Genomic DNA, 17,201 nt, shown 5'->3' on the forward strand with positions numbered 1-17,201 from the left:
TTCTTCCATTTTTGTATCCATGGATAACTAAACCTCCATCTAGGGAGGTGATGAAGCTCTCTCTTGTAAGCATGCTTTAATTTCATCTAATTTGGGGAATGATTCATGTACATGGTAGTTTCATGATTTAGAGCACTTACACTTGTTGTAATGGATTTCAATGCCTATAAATGATCATGTTGAGTTCTTATCTTGTCTTAGATTTTATCCTCTCATGATTATATAACTTGCATCTTCATAGTGAGAATGGAAATGAAATTGTGAAATGGGTTTAAAGGCATGTTGTATGAGAAATTTGTTAATCCATAGCTTAAGACTTCCTTTTGATGGATTAATCTTGTATCTTGACTTCATGTGCTATTACCATAGTGATTAAGGGGTTTGATGGTCCCTAGCTTAGTGAGCATGTTATGGCTACACCCTAATCTAGGTAGTTCTAGCATGTGGCTCTTTGAGGGATTATACTTAAATCTTGATCCTATGATTTTCTTGAGGATAATGTAGCAATCTAGTATTACTACATATCATTGCCATGTAGTGAAATTGTTTCCCAAGTTAATAGAAATTTAGTATGTTTATAGGATTGGTGGTGAATTCACTTCCCTAGACCTCCTTTTCTAGACTTCTTCTTCTTAAATTCCTTGCATTTATTTCTTTAAGCACATTTCAATTCTAGTGACTAAGTGACAAACCAACAAAACTCTATATACCCCCTCATCATTCTAAAAGTAATCTAGACTCTTAGGTTGCCATAGACTAGCGCAGTCCCAGTGGTTCGACTTACCCGACCAATAGCCCTATTTTACAATGATTCGTGCTATTGCGAAGGTTGATGTTTAATTGACCAACCGATCAGTTACCATTGTCAGTAGCCGGCGCACATCAAGCCTCGCTGCCTGCAGCTTCAACCACAGGCTAGTCAGACATCAGTTTCTACAAGAATAAGGCAGGGAGCTTACTTCTATTACAAGCAACTAGGTCATCTCAAGAAGGATTATCCAAAGTTGTTGAATAAGTCACGTAGTGGCACAAATTCACGGATGGTACTGGCATAGTTTATAGTGGTTCAGTCTGGTTTCAGAGTCCCTCAAGCACCATAACCAGTGGCACCAGTTGGCACTTATCCAGCCAGGGGTTCTACACCTACTATTTCTACACGTTAGTTAGACTATCATAGCAGTTCACAGCAGGGCTCAAGGGCTCAGGGATGAGCCTATGCTCTTTCACAAGCAGATGCTTCTGCAGGGACCTCTTCAGTTCGAGGTATCCTTCTAGTTCTTGGGCACGAGTTTTTGTTGACACAAGTGCATCACATTCTTTCATTTCTATATCATTTGCACATTCATTGGGTTTGGAGGTCACATTTCGAGACAGTCTTCTATGTGTTGACATGCCATTTGGGGTTTGGATCGTGTTTGTCGGGGTTATGCTATCAAGATAGCTGGGCGGACCTTAGAGTTTGATTTTGTTGTTCTCGACATGATGGGCTTTGACGTCATTCTCAGGATGGATTGGTTGTCATTCTTTCAGGCTACAATTGATTGCTTTTAGGCGAGGGTATCCATTTACACTCCCAAGGGAGATTGTTTCCAATTTGTAGGAGATCAGAGCGATTCCCACCCAGCGATGGTTTTCAGCATTGGTGACTGGAGTCGCCATAGATCCTACTGGGCTAGTTTGTCAGTTGACGAGGATTGCAATTTAGGCCGTGTTCTTCCAGCAGTTATTGAGGAATTTATTGATGTCTTTCCAGAGGAACTGACAGAGTTACCTCCTTTAAGGGAAGTTATTTTTGCCATTGATGTCATTTCTGGTACAGCACCCATCTCTATGGCACCGTACCGTATAGCAACGGCAGAGCTTGATGAGCTGAAAGGTCAGCTGGATGATTTGAAAGCTAAGGGCTTTATTCGTCTTAGTGCTTCACTATGGGGAGCACCGGTTCTTTTTGTGAAGAAAAAGGATGGGTCTTTGAGACTTTGCATCGATTATCACAAGTTGAATCACGTTACAATCAAGAACATGTATCCTTTGCCTAGGATTGATGACTTTTTTGATTAGTTGAAGGGAGTGACATACTTTTTGAAGATTGATTTTAGATCGGGTTATAATCAGTTGAGGGTTAAGGATGAGGATATATCCAAGACTGTTTTTCATACACGGTATGGCTATTATGAGTTTCTGGTGATGCCATTTGGTTTGACTAATGCTCTAGTAGTTTTTATGGATTTGATGAACCGTGTATTCAATGACTATCTTGACAGATTTATGGTGGTGTTTGTTGATGTCATTATTATATACTCAGCTTTGGTAGAGGAGCATGAGTATCAGTTGAGGACAGTGTTGCAAATCCTTAGGGATAACCAATTATATGCAAAGTTCGAGAAATGCGAATTTTGGCTATCGGAGGTAAAGTTCCTTGGATATGTCGTGTCAAAGGGCGGTGTTGCAGTGGATCCATTGAAGATTGAGTCTGTGATGGATTGGGAGCATCCGAAGACATTGTTTGAAGTTCAGAGTTTTCTTGGCCTAGCCGGCTACAACAAGAGATTTGTTCGGGATTTTTCTCATCTAGCGGCACCTATGACTCGACTTACTCACAAGGGAGTCAAGTTCATATGGAATGAGGCTTGTAATTTTGCTTTTCAGGAGTTGAAGGTTAGATTGACATCAGCTCAAGTCTTGATTATACCTGAATGTGGTTTGCATTACGTGGTCTATTGTGATGCTTTGCGAGAAGGTTTAGGGTGTGTTCTAATACAGATTGAACGGGTGGTAGCTTATAAGTCTCGATAGTTGAAGACTTATGAGTTGAACTATCCGACACATGATTTGGAGTTGGTAGCAGTTATCTTTGCCCTAAAAGGGTCAAGATTTTCTCTAATCACAAGAGTCTCAGATATCTCTTATCTTAAAAGGATTTGAATTTGAGACAGCGCAGATGGGTCGAGTTCATGGAGGACTATGACTTTGAGTTGCAGTAACATCCAAGGAAGGCCAATGTGGTGGCCATTGCATTGAGTAGGAATTTACAGAGTACTCTTGCTAGTATTTTCGTCTATAGATGGAAGACGCTAGAAGAGTTCGCAGATCTTGGTTTTCAGCCTTATGAGGATGTTTCACAAGATATTTTGTTTAGCCTTGTGGCTCAACCAGCTCTTGTTAGCAGAGTTATTGAGGCACAATAGGAGGATGGGGAGATGAAGTCCATCCACTTTCGAGGTTCAGGCAGTGAGAATGTAGAGGGTTGGACCTTGCATTCAGACAGTGGTCTCAAGTACAGAGGGAAGATGTTTATTCCTTTATCTTGTCGTGACGTTGTTCTTCAGGATTTTCACCATTCTCGACTCGCAGTTCATCCTAGTGGTACGAAAATGCATCACAATCTGTGGAGACAATTTTGGTGGAAAGGTATGAAACAGGATGTTTCTCATTTCGTGGCTAAATGGTTTACTTGTCAACAAGCGAAGGCGGAGCATCAGAGACTGGCAGGGTTGTTGTAACCACTACCAGTAGCAAAGTGGAAGTGGGAGCACATCACTATGGATTTCGTGACGGGACTTCCGAGATCCAAGGCAGGGAATGATGCCATTTGGGTCATTGTTGACAAATTGACTAAGACAGCTCACTTTTTGCTTTGGCAATGACAAATGACGCAGAGAGACTTAGTGGATTATATGTAGGGCAGATTGTAGTCTTCACGGGGTTCCAGTATCCATTGTTTCGGATAGGGATCCCAGATTCATGTCTCACTTTTGGCAGAGTTTTCAAGAGGCTCTTGATACGGGGCTTCATTTTAGCATGGCATTCTATCCTCAGACTGATGGTCAGTCGGAGCGTACCATTTAGATATTAGAGGATATGCTATGAGCTTGCATTTTGTATTTTGGGGGTAGTTTGGAAGACTACTTACCCTTGGTTGAGTTTGCCTACAACAACAGTTACCAGACAAGTATTGGCATGGCACCTTTTGAGGCATTGTATGGCAGACCTTGCAGATCTCCAGTTTGTTGGACCGAGGTAGGTGATATAGTCGCCTTGGGTCTTGACATTGTCTTTGAGACTATAGAGAAAATTAAGTTGATTCAACAGCGATTGGCTACAGCTCAGAGCAGGCAGAAGAGTTATGCTGACAAGAGGAGGAGATCCTTGTCTTTTGAGGTAGGGGACCACGTCTTTCTCAAGATTTCTCCACGAAAGGGACTTCTGAGATTTCGACAAATGGGCAAGTTGTCTCCTAGGTTCATTGGACCATTTCAAATTTTAGAACGCGTTGGTGAAGTTGCGTATCTTTTGGTATTACCGCCAGACCGAGATAGGGTTCACGACGTCTTTCATGTCTCTATGTTGAAGAAGTACGAGCCGGATCTATCGCATGTTTACGGTGGATAGATATTATTTTTGATGAAGATGTGACTTATGAGGAGGGTTCAGTCCAGATTCTTGATTCACGGGAGCAGGTCTTACGGACCAAGACCGTTCCATTGGTAAAGGTCTTGTGGAGACATCACGGCGCTGAGGAGGCTACCTGTGAGCTCGAACAGGAGGTTTGCTCTCAGTATCCCAGTTTATTCTCTCTTTCTGGTACGACTTGATTTCAGGGATGAAATCCTTTTAAGGAGGGTAGGTTGTAATGACCCGGTCATTTTTCTTCCTTTCTTTATTTTGGTATTTTTTTTTTTTTTTGGTCCTTTTCCCTATTTTGTCTTTTTTCTATATATCATTTTTCCTTGCATAACCTCATTTTACATGCTCGGATTTGATTCCGGCTTTATATGTATCCATAATGTTTGATTTCTAAAGTTTATGCACTTTTACTTTCGTAAAAAATGCTAGTTGCTTACTTTTTTCATAAAGGGCATGGATACATAACTTTTTGGAAACATTCTTTATTTTTTAGGTTTTAGTGTAATTATGTAAAATAATTATTTTTTGTCTTGGGGACCATTTTATAATTTAATTTGGAAGATATTTTGGAAAAGGGCCCTTTTGCAATTTTTAAAAAGTGTGACAAGTGTTACATTCTCATGGAGCCACTTGTTGGCATTGGGGTGAAGTGACTTGGAAGCTTAATCTCTTGACATTTGGTGGGTGGAGATTCACCCACTTGTTGGCCTAGGATAGGTGCACTTGTTGGCTTAGATAGTTGACAATTGTTGGCTTAAGATTAAGCCTAGGAAGGAGCCATAGATTGGTGACAAATGTAGGCACCAAATTGAGTCTTGCATTATGTGTGTGTGAGAAATAGTGTAAGAACACCTAGTGAGTGGAGGAATACTAGATCTTCTACCCACCACTTTTTATTCTATCTCTTTCCTTTTCCTTTTGCTCTCATCCGAACCTAGTCTCCCTTGAAGGAAAAGATTGGTTTAAAGCTTACTACTTCATTTTTGGGCTCCTTCCACTCACCTTAGACCATTAACCTTAGAAAGTAAAAGTTTCCTCTCACATTCCTATATAAAACCTTAGTTTTGTTTTCCATTTTAAGCTTAGTTACTTTGGATTATAGAAATTCAATTCTCTATTAAGGTAGGATAGTAGTATGTTTATACTTTAAGTGTTTTATAATCCTTTGCGATTTAATATATATTGTGTACATGCTTTTGATATTGTAGTCTTGCATATTATAGGAAACCCTCATTTTTTTTACTTAGGGTTTATTGATTTAAGCATATATGATATGTATATATCATGTGTAGAAGGATTATATGATTTAGTGGTATACTAAATTCTAATATTTTCACATGTGGTAGTGATACAAAACTCTTGTAAAATTATTGATGTTATATGCAATTCTTATTGACTTGAATTGATATATTTATTGTGATGATAATTCTATATTCTTGTTGATTACTTTTAGTGTATAAAGCTTATTGTTGAGACATGATTTAAATTGATAAGTTAGTGGTATTGTATTGTAAATAATATCATGATGAGGACTTGTCATTTGGTATACCAGTTTAGACTTGGAACCCTAAGACATGGTTTGTGTGGTTTCAAAATTTTTGTGCATAGAAGGTGGTTTATATGTCTTAATTATAGCATATGAATTTTGAACTTGATTATGATTTTAGATTCTTGGGACATTGTTACAAGTGTTACAAGTTACATGGCTAGGGTTTGGCTCTAGTACGGGAGATAGAGAGCTCCCTACAATATAGTGCACACTGGGGTGGTATGACCAGTGGGTTAATGCCTGGAATAATAGTTTAGGTCTTGGTTTACTCTGAGATTTGATATCAAGGTTTCCACTAATTGATTTCGCATTCAAATTCAAGTTGACAACCAATGTTTAATTGTAACTTGTAATTTTTGCTATTGGCGAATTGATGTTGTTAAGTACATTGATATTGTTATTGTGTTGTTAAATAATCATTTATGTTAGCTTAAGATGATCCCTTATTTTACCTTGAACATAGACGTTAAGTGGAATGATCCTTTGTATTCGTCTATATTGATCTTGTAATGATATTGAAACTTTAGGGTATACGCATATGCTTCTTCCTACGAGTAACTTGATTACTCACCCTAGTTATTTGAGTTATTTTACAGGTAAGGAGACTATGTTCTCGGATGTTCATCATCCTTAGAGGCTTATGAGTAATTTGGAACATTTTTGTATTTTGCCATCCAAATGTTTAGCATGTTTTACCTTTAATGTCATATTTTTGTATACCATGGATGTATGGTATTTTAGAAGCTCAGAGGGCTTCCTTAATATGTAATGTGTATCTAAATACACTTTTTGATGCATATTTTGTGTGTATAACATGAGGCCAAGAGCCATTGGTTTTTAAAGTTCACAAGTATGTTGTTAAACTTGTTTTGGATCATTGGGAATGCATGTATGGCTTCATGGCTGCCTTAAACTTGCTTACTGTTTTATCGTTTGGCTGTTTTCTTGTTTTTGTTTTGTCGTTCGACTGTTTTCTCGTTTCTGCTTTGTCGTTCGGCTGTTTTCTCGTCTCTGTTTTATCATTCAAAAAATTATTGCCCTCTGCTTTGTTGTTCGACAAGACGTCTAAACGTTAGACCCTTTCGTTAGCACATTTGGCTATGTAGGTTAGAACGCCTGATCTTACAAGTCTGAACGCTTGATCCTTTCATCAGAACGTTTGGCCAAATAGGTTAGAATGCCTGACTTTGCAAGTCTGAATGCTTGATCCTTTCGTCAGAACGCTTGGCCATGTACGTCAGAACGCCTGACTTTGCAAGTCCGAATGCTTAATCCTTTTGTCAAAACGTTTGGCCATTTAGGTCAGAACGCCTGACCTTGTGAGTCAAAACACTTGAGCCTTTTGTCAGGATGCTTAAGCCTTTTGTCAGGACGTTTAAACCTTTTGTCCGAACGCTTGAACCTTTTGCCAGAACGCCTAACCGTGTAGGTCAAAACGTCGACCTTGATGAATGTCGAACTGGTGTTCAGCCCTGATGAGTGCCGAACCAGTGCTCGGCCTTGATGAGTGCCGAACAGGTGCTCGGCCTTGTTGAGTGCCGAATGAGCACTCAGCACTGATGAGTGCCGAACGAGCACTTGGTGCTTTGGTATTGGACAAGTGTTCGTCCATGCCTCGGAACCCTTTCTTTTTTTTCGCTTTGATCACCTTTCGTTTCCCCATTTCGGATCCATTATCGGGTCAACTTTTGGGTCATCACTGACACACTGGGTTGAAAAACTTGGACCATCACACTTATCACACCCCCAAACTTACATTTTTCTAGTTCCATAACAAAACTAAAATGAAATGACAACAAATCTCCAATTTCGTGGGAGTGACGGTTGCATTTAGCATATGCAACAAGCCTTTTAAACCCCTTAGGCATCCCTTAGAGGACAAGTGTAATCTCGTGAGGGTTTAATAGGAATGTTACCCTCAAAAATAAAACATGGTGCATAAAGATGCATAAAAATCATTTGCAAACTTGGAACATAAAGAACATTGGAGATGGAATCATTATGAAGACTACCTTGTGTATATGAAGCATTAATAAAACAAAATGGCTAATCAACTTTTAATTTTCACGTATTAACATCATAGTCTATATAAATACTTCAATTGTCATATCTATAATAGAAACAATCTCTAATTTCATTTAAAGTGAACCGGATTCCTAATATGTAGCTTTTACCTTCTTTTTCCAATTTCAAGATCACAAGTTTTCAAATCATTGACTTTCCTTTTAAATGAGGTCCCTAAGCCATGATTTTATTCAATTTTTCTTTTTCTTTTTCTTTGCTTTTCTTCTTCTATTTTTTTTTTTTTTTTTTAGATGGTTGTGCAATGTCTAAGTCCCTTAAGCTTTCTAACTAACTCATGCAACAAGTGTTAGGCCAACAACTTCCAAACCAGATGGCTTTAAGGTGTTAAGTGTAAGGACACTCCAAGGGCTTAATAACTTGAGTTAGAAAGGCTACAAACTCAAACAAACCATATTTATTATTTTATATATATATATATATATATATATATATATATATATATATATATATATTTTGAATGACTATGCAATGTTTAAGTCCCTTAAGCTTTCTAACTGACCCATGTAGCAAGTTTTAGGCCAACAACTCCCAAACCGGACGATTTTAGGGTGTTAAGTGTAAGGACACTCCAAGGGCTTACTAACTCAAGTTAGCAAGGCTACGAACTTAAACAAGTCATTTTTTTTTTTTTTTTCATTTTCAACTTTTTTTTTATTTTTATATATATCATGCCAAAGATACCTATTCATTAGGGTCATCAACTCAAATCAACTTTGTCCTGATCAAGGTAAATTAGGTTGCATGCCTCACAATTGAGTTTCCGGTGTGTATATGAGAAGTGTGAAGCATAGAAGAGAATACTACTCAAAGATATTCTAATTGAACATTTAAACAAACTATTTTGAATCTACATGATTATTTCTTATTTTTCTCATTTCAAAACTACAAATTACCTCTATACACAAAGTATTCAACACATGCTTTAATTTCCAACATGTTCCAAGATTACACAATTACTGCTTCCAAAATTTTTATTATTATTATTTTTTATTTTTCATTTTTACAATACTTCACTTGAATGAAATAACAATTGTAACACTATAATATACGCACAAAAATACCCCCAAACTTGAATGGCACATTCTCCTTAATGTGTGAAAACAAAGACTAAAATTTAAAAACAGGGGGTAAAAAAAACAATAATACCAAGTATGGAAGGGAAAGTAGTGGTGTCTTGACCATATGCCACCATGTGAATTCTAATTGCAACACCCCCAAACTTGAATTAGAAAACCTGTCCAACACCCTTATATACACAACACACATTATATAAAACACAAAAAGACATAAAAATAAACAACTCCAAACTTTATTTAATAAAAACTAAATTTCCATGCAAAACAGCAAAAACAAACACAGCCATAATTTCAACACAGAAAAGAAAAGTAATGCCAAACGCGGCCCAAAATAATCTTCAAAAAGTACTATTAAAAATTAAAGAAGAAACTGAAAACAAAAAATCAGTCCATCACCAAAGAAGAGGATGAAATACGGGCTCTTCCGGGTGCTCGATCGATCAATGACTGCAACATAGCTTGCAAAACCTACTGGCCCTCCTGACTCTCCTTACGAAAGTCTGTAAGGGTGCCGTCAATAGAATCAACTCTCAGCTGAAGAGTATCAAAACGAGTGCTGAGAGAGTCAAAATCTGCTCGTGTCATGACAGGAGGTGGGGCAGCAACTGGTATAGCGTCGTCTACAGCAGTACGAACATCACCCCAATGGAACATATCACCAATGCGCACTTGCCTAGCCTTTTTCAACTGTTAAGTGCTCTTCTTCCATTCAGTAAGGTCATAGAGAAACACGGTCTTTTCTTTTACCTCAAGTCGGGCACCTTGCAGCCCTTATTTTTCAACAATTTGGAGATCAAATAAAGGAAAGGAAATGACCAGGTCAGTGCATTATCTAATTACTCAACAAGAAGGTTATTATAGAGCTTTAGAATTGTGATGACCCTGGATTTTTCAACCCAGCGTGTCCTGCGATGACCCGAACCGGATCCAAGATGCGGAAGCAAAAGAATTGAAATGGCCTCAAAAGATGTACGTCATCCCTAAGGCACTGAAGTGACTCCCCATAAAGCCACTAAACTCGCATGAGCCAAACAAATGAAGTAAGAATGCCTAATCCGAAAAGAAATGAACCACGAGCAAAATGGTCATTTCTAAATTGAAATGGGTGCCACTGAGCACACCATTAGAAAGACAATGAAAAATGAACAAGGTTAAACTCAAGAATCGCCTGATTCTGAGTTCGAACGGACAAGATATGAATTTAAAATAAGGTGGCCTTCACCGTTTAAGAATTACCATGAGCCTATCTTACTAAAACTAGAATAACTCTCATCATAGATGGATTTATGATGTGTGGTTGGTACCATTGGATAGCTAACTACGAGCTCTTGAATTTAGAGTTAAGAATGACCCAAATCGGATTCGAAATGAAAGAGATATGATCTCCCGAAGTTGGAACAACAAAGCTGTCCAATAGATGCTGAGAGGGAGAGGGTTCCAAGGAGGATCGGTCGACTGAAATGCAACGGTCACCTGGTCGAAACCCTACCATCGGTTGGCCGAACCCAATCGTCAGCCGGCCGAAACAAGGGTTTTTCCCAAGAAAGCCTACTGAAATGGTCTCGAGGAAATCGTCTGCCGACCGATGGAGCTTCATCAGCCGACCGAAACTCCTGCTACTGCTATGAAAAGCTATTGTAATGGTGTATGTGATGCTAGGTTCATTTATAAGGCTCTCTAAGCTTTATACATAATCCGGACAAGTTTGAAAACATCTCTTAACATCATTGAAGCATTCAAAACATGCTAAAACAAGGGGAAACTCAAAATGACACCCCGTGGAGGAATTTTTCATAATAATTCAATAAATCGTCCAAAATTAGGTCGAAAGTTGAAAATCAAGGGTTTTGTGAAATGTGGACATGAGTAGAAATTAATTTATGAATTAATTGAATTGGGTCCATGGACCGGACCAATTATTAATTCATTGTAGCCAATAAAATAATAGGCCCAATGGATTCTCACTCATAGCCCAACTTGATATTGGAATCATATTAGATTTGAGATATATGAATTAGAGATTGAGAAGGATTTGTTGTTTCCTTTTCTTTATCTTTATGTTGCCTATAAATATACATGGTCTATGTATATTTTTGGTCTGATTTTTATGAGAAGAAAAAAAAAGAAATATATTTTCTCTCTCTAGAAAATTAGGGTTTATGTTCTCATCTAATGGAGGCTCCCACAAGCCTAGTTTTCCAAGGTCATTCATGGAGGCTTATGAGTGATTCCTAAAGACAAAACAATTACCAAGAAGATGAAGATCCAAGGAGAAGGCATCTTGCTAAGGGATCTACAATAAGTGAGAACATTCACTTTAGAGGAAAGATTTAAAGGTTTACTCAGACCTTTGATGTAAGTATTCAATCTGTTAATTGAATGATACATCATGTTTTAATTTTTTTTTTTACATAAAACTTATCTCTATATGATGAATCAAGATCGATGAATTAAAATCCCTCGAAAAGTTTTTAAAACTAACACGTTTCCCAACAGTGGTATCAGAGCATGGTTTGATTCATTACTAGAGATCATGTTTTTATCAAAATCATCATCATGGATCCAAATTATATAAATATATTGATGTATGATTTAATATATTGATACATGATGATGTATGTATAATTGTGAATGGATGATGATGTGTGTTTGGGCCATAGATGAAGCTTATAGGTATATTGAATGTAATTTTATCTTTGGATGAATGTAATTAAGGCTTTGATTTAGCCGTTTGAAAGTTCAATGATGTAATTTAATTTTTTCCATTGTATTTCAAATTGTAAATATTTTTAAAGCCATATAATATTCATCAAAGGTTGCTATGAAGCTTCAAGAAGGTCCAATAGGGTTAAATTAGGCTTCAGGAATTTTCTGGGATTTTTTAGAAATTTTTTAGAATTTTTTTGGAATTTTTAGAGCCTAAATTTAATTTCTGAAAATTTTAATTAATTTTCTGGATTTTTCGGCGATTTTCCAGCGATCAGAGCTTCGCCAGCAGCAAGGGCGGCGCCGGAAGGTGGTCGTCCAATCTGGTGTGCCGCGGTCTAAGAGAATTTGGTGCAACCACTATCAAGACCCTTGGATCAAAGTTAGCCCTGGAGTTGATAAGGTGCAGCGCACCTACATGGAGGATGGAATGCAACCTTACTAGAAGCGCGCGTGAAGATCACCCGCTGTCCTAGCCGGAACGAAAAAAAAAGTGTGCGAAGTACACGCGCTGACCAAGTCAGGTCTTCAGGCGCGTGGAGCTCACGCGCTGACTATGTTAGCATCCCTCAGGCGCGTGACACACGCCTGCACACCACCCCCAGCGAATGCCAACGTGTGGGGCATTGCTGTTGACTCCTCCAACGCGTCGCGGCGCGTGGAGACAACCTATTCACTCCCCTAGCGAGTGCAAGAACGTGGGGGCATGCTGGACACTTTCCGGGCGCGTTTCATGCACAGTTTAACCTCTTCAGGCGCGTACCAATTTCCTACGGGTGTTTACAAGCTGATTGAAAACCGTCGTGCAATTATTAGAGCAATTAAATGTTAAAAGCTAAATCCATTGGCCATTTAATTTGCTTTTGTCTGTTGTTTATTGATGTATGTGATGCATGGGATAGATAATTGTTGATTAATTATTATTCATGCATTGGATCCATGATATTTAATTAAATGAATTGATTTATATTAATTAAATTATGAAAATTAATTGGATTTAAATACTAGTTAATTTGAGGGCACTTATTGGGAAACGAAAAATCATTTTTGTAAATTATTTTTAAAGTGTGCCTCAAATTAAATATTAGTGAATCGTTTAAAGTCCAAATATTTTCTAAATTTAATTGGATTAAAATCAAGACGTTTTGCATACATTATATCATGTAAATGAATAAAATGAAAACCCTAATTATAAATGATTAAAAATTGAGTGGGAGCGGAGATTTTTATACATTGCTCCATGGCCTTCGTTATTAAAACCATTGTAATTAGATCTTCAAAAATAAGGCCCCACGCATGATTTGAAGAGTCTTAATATTACAAGAATGGTTAACTCATGAAAATTAAAATATTAAATGTTCATTGTAATTAGATCTTTAAAAATAAGGCCCTACGCATGATTTAAAGAGTCTAGATTATAATGGCAAGATATTTAATGTTTTATTTTTCATTAGAGCTTTAATAACGTTATACACTCGATCTAAAATCAATAGTATTAGCTCCCCAACGGAGTGGTCTACACTAGGTGATTTTAGAAAGGCTAAACATAATCGGAAATCATTTCATATAGATAGATAATGCATTGTCTTAAGAGATATGGAGATGATGGGATTTGCCCGCCAATAGCAATAATGATCTTCGCTAACCGAATAAGTTATTGGCGTATTGGTTATCCGATTTTTCATGCAGTGGTTAAGGAACCCACATACTATTTTAATGGAAGTACTCGCCTAATAGTAAATGAATCTCAACAATAGTAATAATGAACTCCTCCAACAGGATAAGTTATTGACATATTGATTGGTTGATTTATTATGCTATAGAGTTGAGGGACCCGCATTAATTAAAAGGGATTATTCACCAATAATGATAATGATCTCTTGTTCGATTGAGATTTATTATATTATGTGGTTACCAAACTCATTTTAATTTTAAATATGCATGACAGTATTAATAATTCACCTTGCATATTGTATGAATACATTTATATTCAGATTAATTATGTCTAATCCAGTTTATCTACTTGCTTACATATTCAATGTAACTGGACCTCATTAATATTGACTGGGAAAGGAACTTAGATATTTTATTCACAACGTAAGGGTACAAATATATTTACTATTCCTAAACCTAATTCTTTTACTTTAAGATACCCAAGAGAACATTAATGCTTTGAATAAGTGAAATAAGGCAAATGATATGACTTGGTGCAATATTTTAGAGTTTATCTCAAATACGCTACGAAGCTAACATTTACATTATTTTATTTTCTTCAAGCATTATGTTAAATGTCAATAAGATGTTTTGGTGAGATTAGATAGAGAGTATGCCAAAGTACTATGTCAGACTTGAATACCATCAAGATAGCCTAAGGAACTCCAGTATGAAATTGAATTTTGGAAAATGATTGTTTATTATTTAAAACTTAGTTGGAGATCAATAGGGCTGACTTGGGTGGTAAGTTTCAAGTTGACATGATTATTGCCTTGTTACCAAACTCGTTCGACTCTTTTAGAGTGAACTAAATAAGGAATCAGTTTGAGTTTACACTCGCTGATATTCTTATAGAATTGATAACAGATAAAGGGATAATCAAAAGTATAGGCGTTCCTATTAATCTAACCTAGTCTATACCATCTTCTTCTAGGCCCAAGTGGAAGGGTAAAGTAAAGAAGAAGGATGATAATAGGACTAGGATAGCATAAAACATGGGTATTCAAAAAGGTTAAAGGGAATAAGGCAGTGTATGTTGAGGGCGAAGAAAACTGTTTCTTTTGTCGCTAACTAAAACACTAAAGGACGAACTGTCTAAGCAATGACGTGGCATAGGAAAATATATATTTAATCATTGAGTCATGTTATGTGGTTGCGTCTATTAATTCCTGATGGATAGATTCTGGAGCCACTAAACATGTTTGCAATTCATTGTAAGGATTTCAGGAATCCAGAAGCCTTAATGATATGGATATATATTTATCTTTTGACCTAATGCCAAGGTTGTAGTTAAGTCAGTGGGAGTATTACATCTGAAATTAGAGAGTATGAGGATATTAGTATTAGAGAACTATCTTTATGTATAGAAGTTAGACGCAATCTAATTTTTGTTTCACTTGTGGTTTATAAAAACTGTGTTGTTTTTTTGTAACACTGCTTTTATAAGATTAAATAGATATACGATTGCTTCTGGTGCATTGAAAGATGGTTAATATACTATAATCACAAACTCTAAGATTTGCAGGATGTAGAAACTAATGTTGCATCTTCTAGATTGAGTGTTAAAAGAAAATTTGCTATTCCTGACTCATTATATTTTTTTGGTGTCTATTTTTGGGTTGTAATCAATCAAAATAAGATTCAAAGATTGGCCAAAGAAGGTTTATTCCTAGTGAGGCAGAGGAGCCTAAACCAAACTTGTGAATCCTGTTTTGAAGGATAGATAACTCTAAGGGCTTAATCAACGAAATGAAATAGACATAAAGAACAATTGGAGTTAGTACACACGGACACGTGTGGTCTTATGAACATCCAAGTAAGATTACTTACATTTTGAATAAATTTACCTATTGCGACACAAGTTTTATACTTTTAGTATATTCCGAGAGGGTCAAGACTGATGTGAAACACAAATTAGGTAAACTTATCAAAACACTTCGATCTGATCATGTATATAAGTATTTCTTGGGATAGTGCAAAGACTATATGGTCAATGAGGGTGTTGTGTACCAGTTTTCCGCAATTGACGCTCAATGGATTGAGGTGTCAAATAGGAATAACAGAATTCCACTTAACATGGTTAGATCTATGAATAGTTATGCTACATTATCTCTTTCATTTAAGAGTTTAGCGTTAATGATATCAATGCGCATTATGAACTGCATTCCATCTTAATCTGTCTCAAGGATACCGTTTGAGCTGTGTTTTTGACTAAATATTAGTTTGAATCACATGCACATATGGGGTAGTCTTGCACATGTGCGCTTGATATAGACAAGTAAGTTGGAAGCATATCATAGGCATGCTAGATTTGATAGCTACTCTAAAGTCACTAGGATGGATTATTTTATAATCTCAAAGATAAAAGTTGATTGTTTACACTCACTGTTTATCTATAGGAGAATCATATTATGAATCACATACCTAGTAGTATAATGTTAGAGAAAATGGTATGAGTACCAGATGTACCATATGTGAACACACTTATTATAGAAATTGAGAATAATATATGAATTCCCTATTGATGCGTCAGCATCATCTAGTACACAGATTCCTGCATCGGTACATTGATGTAGTGGGAGGATTATCATCCAATCCGACAGAATCATGTTTTTAGGTGAGACCATTATGGACATCCCTGTTAAACATGAGTTGGACCCGGTAAGCTACACGGAAACGTGAACCGATATGGATATAGATCGTTTTGGCGAGTTACTATGGAATCAGAGTTGGAATTTATGTATTCTAATAAATTCTAGGATCTTGTAGAACTTTCTAGTAGGGTGATACCTATGGAAGGCAAGTCAATCTATAAAAAGATACCAGAAGATTTCTTAGTGAATAAATCATGAGTGTACAATGGAATGTCATTATTTTTCTGATTCTATATATATTGATGACATCCTACTCATTTAGAATGATGTAGAAGTTTTGTCATCGATAAAGAGGTAGTTGTTCAATTACTTTTAAATGAAGGATTTTCAAGATGTAAGCTACAATCCTAGGATCAATCTTTTGTAAGATCAGGTTAAAAGGAAAATAGGCTTATCTTAATAATCCTACATTAATAAAGTTTGACCAGGTTTGGTGTGCATAACTCAAAGAATGAGTTCTTACTTTATTGATATGGATGACTCTCTCTAGTAAGTAGTTTTTCAAGACTATACAAGGAGATTGAGCAAATGAGACTGGAACAATATGCTTCGGCATATGAGAGTCTCATATATGCCATGGTCTATACCAAACAGGACATCCGCTACATAGTAGGGATAGTTAGTAAAGATCAGTCCAATACTGGACTTGACAACTGGTCTGTTGTGAAAAATATCATTAAGTACCTAAGGAGAATCAATGATAACATACTCATTTATGGATGTAATGATATGGTTCTAGTCAAGTATGCTAGTTTTGATTTTTAATAAGAAGTAGATAGTATGAGGTTCATGACTTAGTGTATGTTCACTCAATGGAAAGGAAATCAGTTAGTAAATTGTTAAGCAGATTTCAACTGCTGACTCAAACCTGCAAGTGGAGTACATTGCAGCCTTAAAGGCGGCAATGGAAGACTTTTTGGTTTGATCTCACTGATTTAGAGGTTGTGGAGCATACTAGTCTGCCTATCGAGCTATATTGCCACAATAGTGCAGAAGTAGTCCAAACCAATG

Source organism: Cornus florida, unplaced genomic scaffold, assembly GCF_030987335.1.
Source record: "Cornus florida cultivar Cherokee Brave unplaced genomic scaffold, ASM3098733v1 CherokeeBrave_3.0.0_Hap2_Chr11, whole genome shotgun sequence".
NCBI lineage: Eukaryota > Viridiplantae > Streptophyta > Magnoliopsida > Cornales > Cornaceae > Cornus > Cornus florida.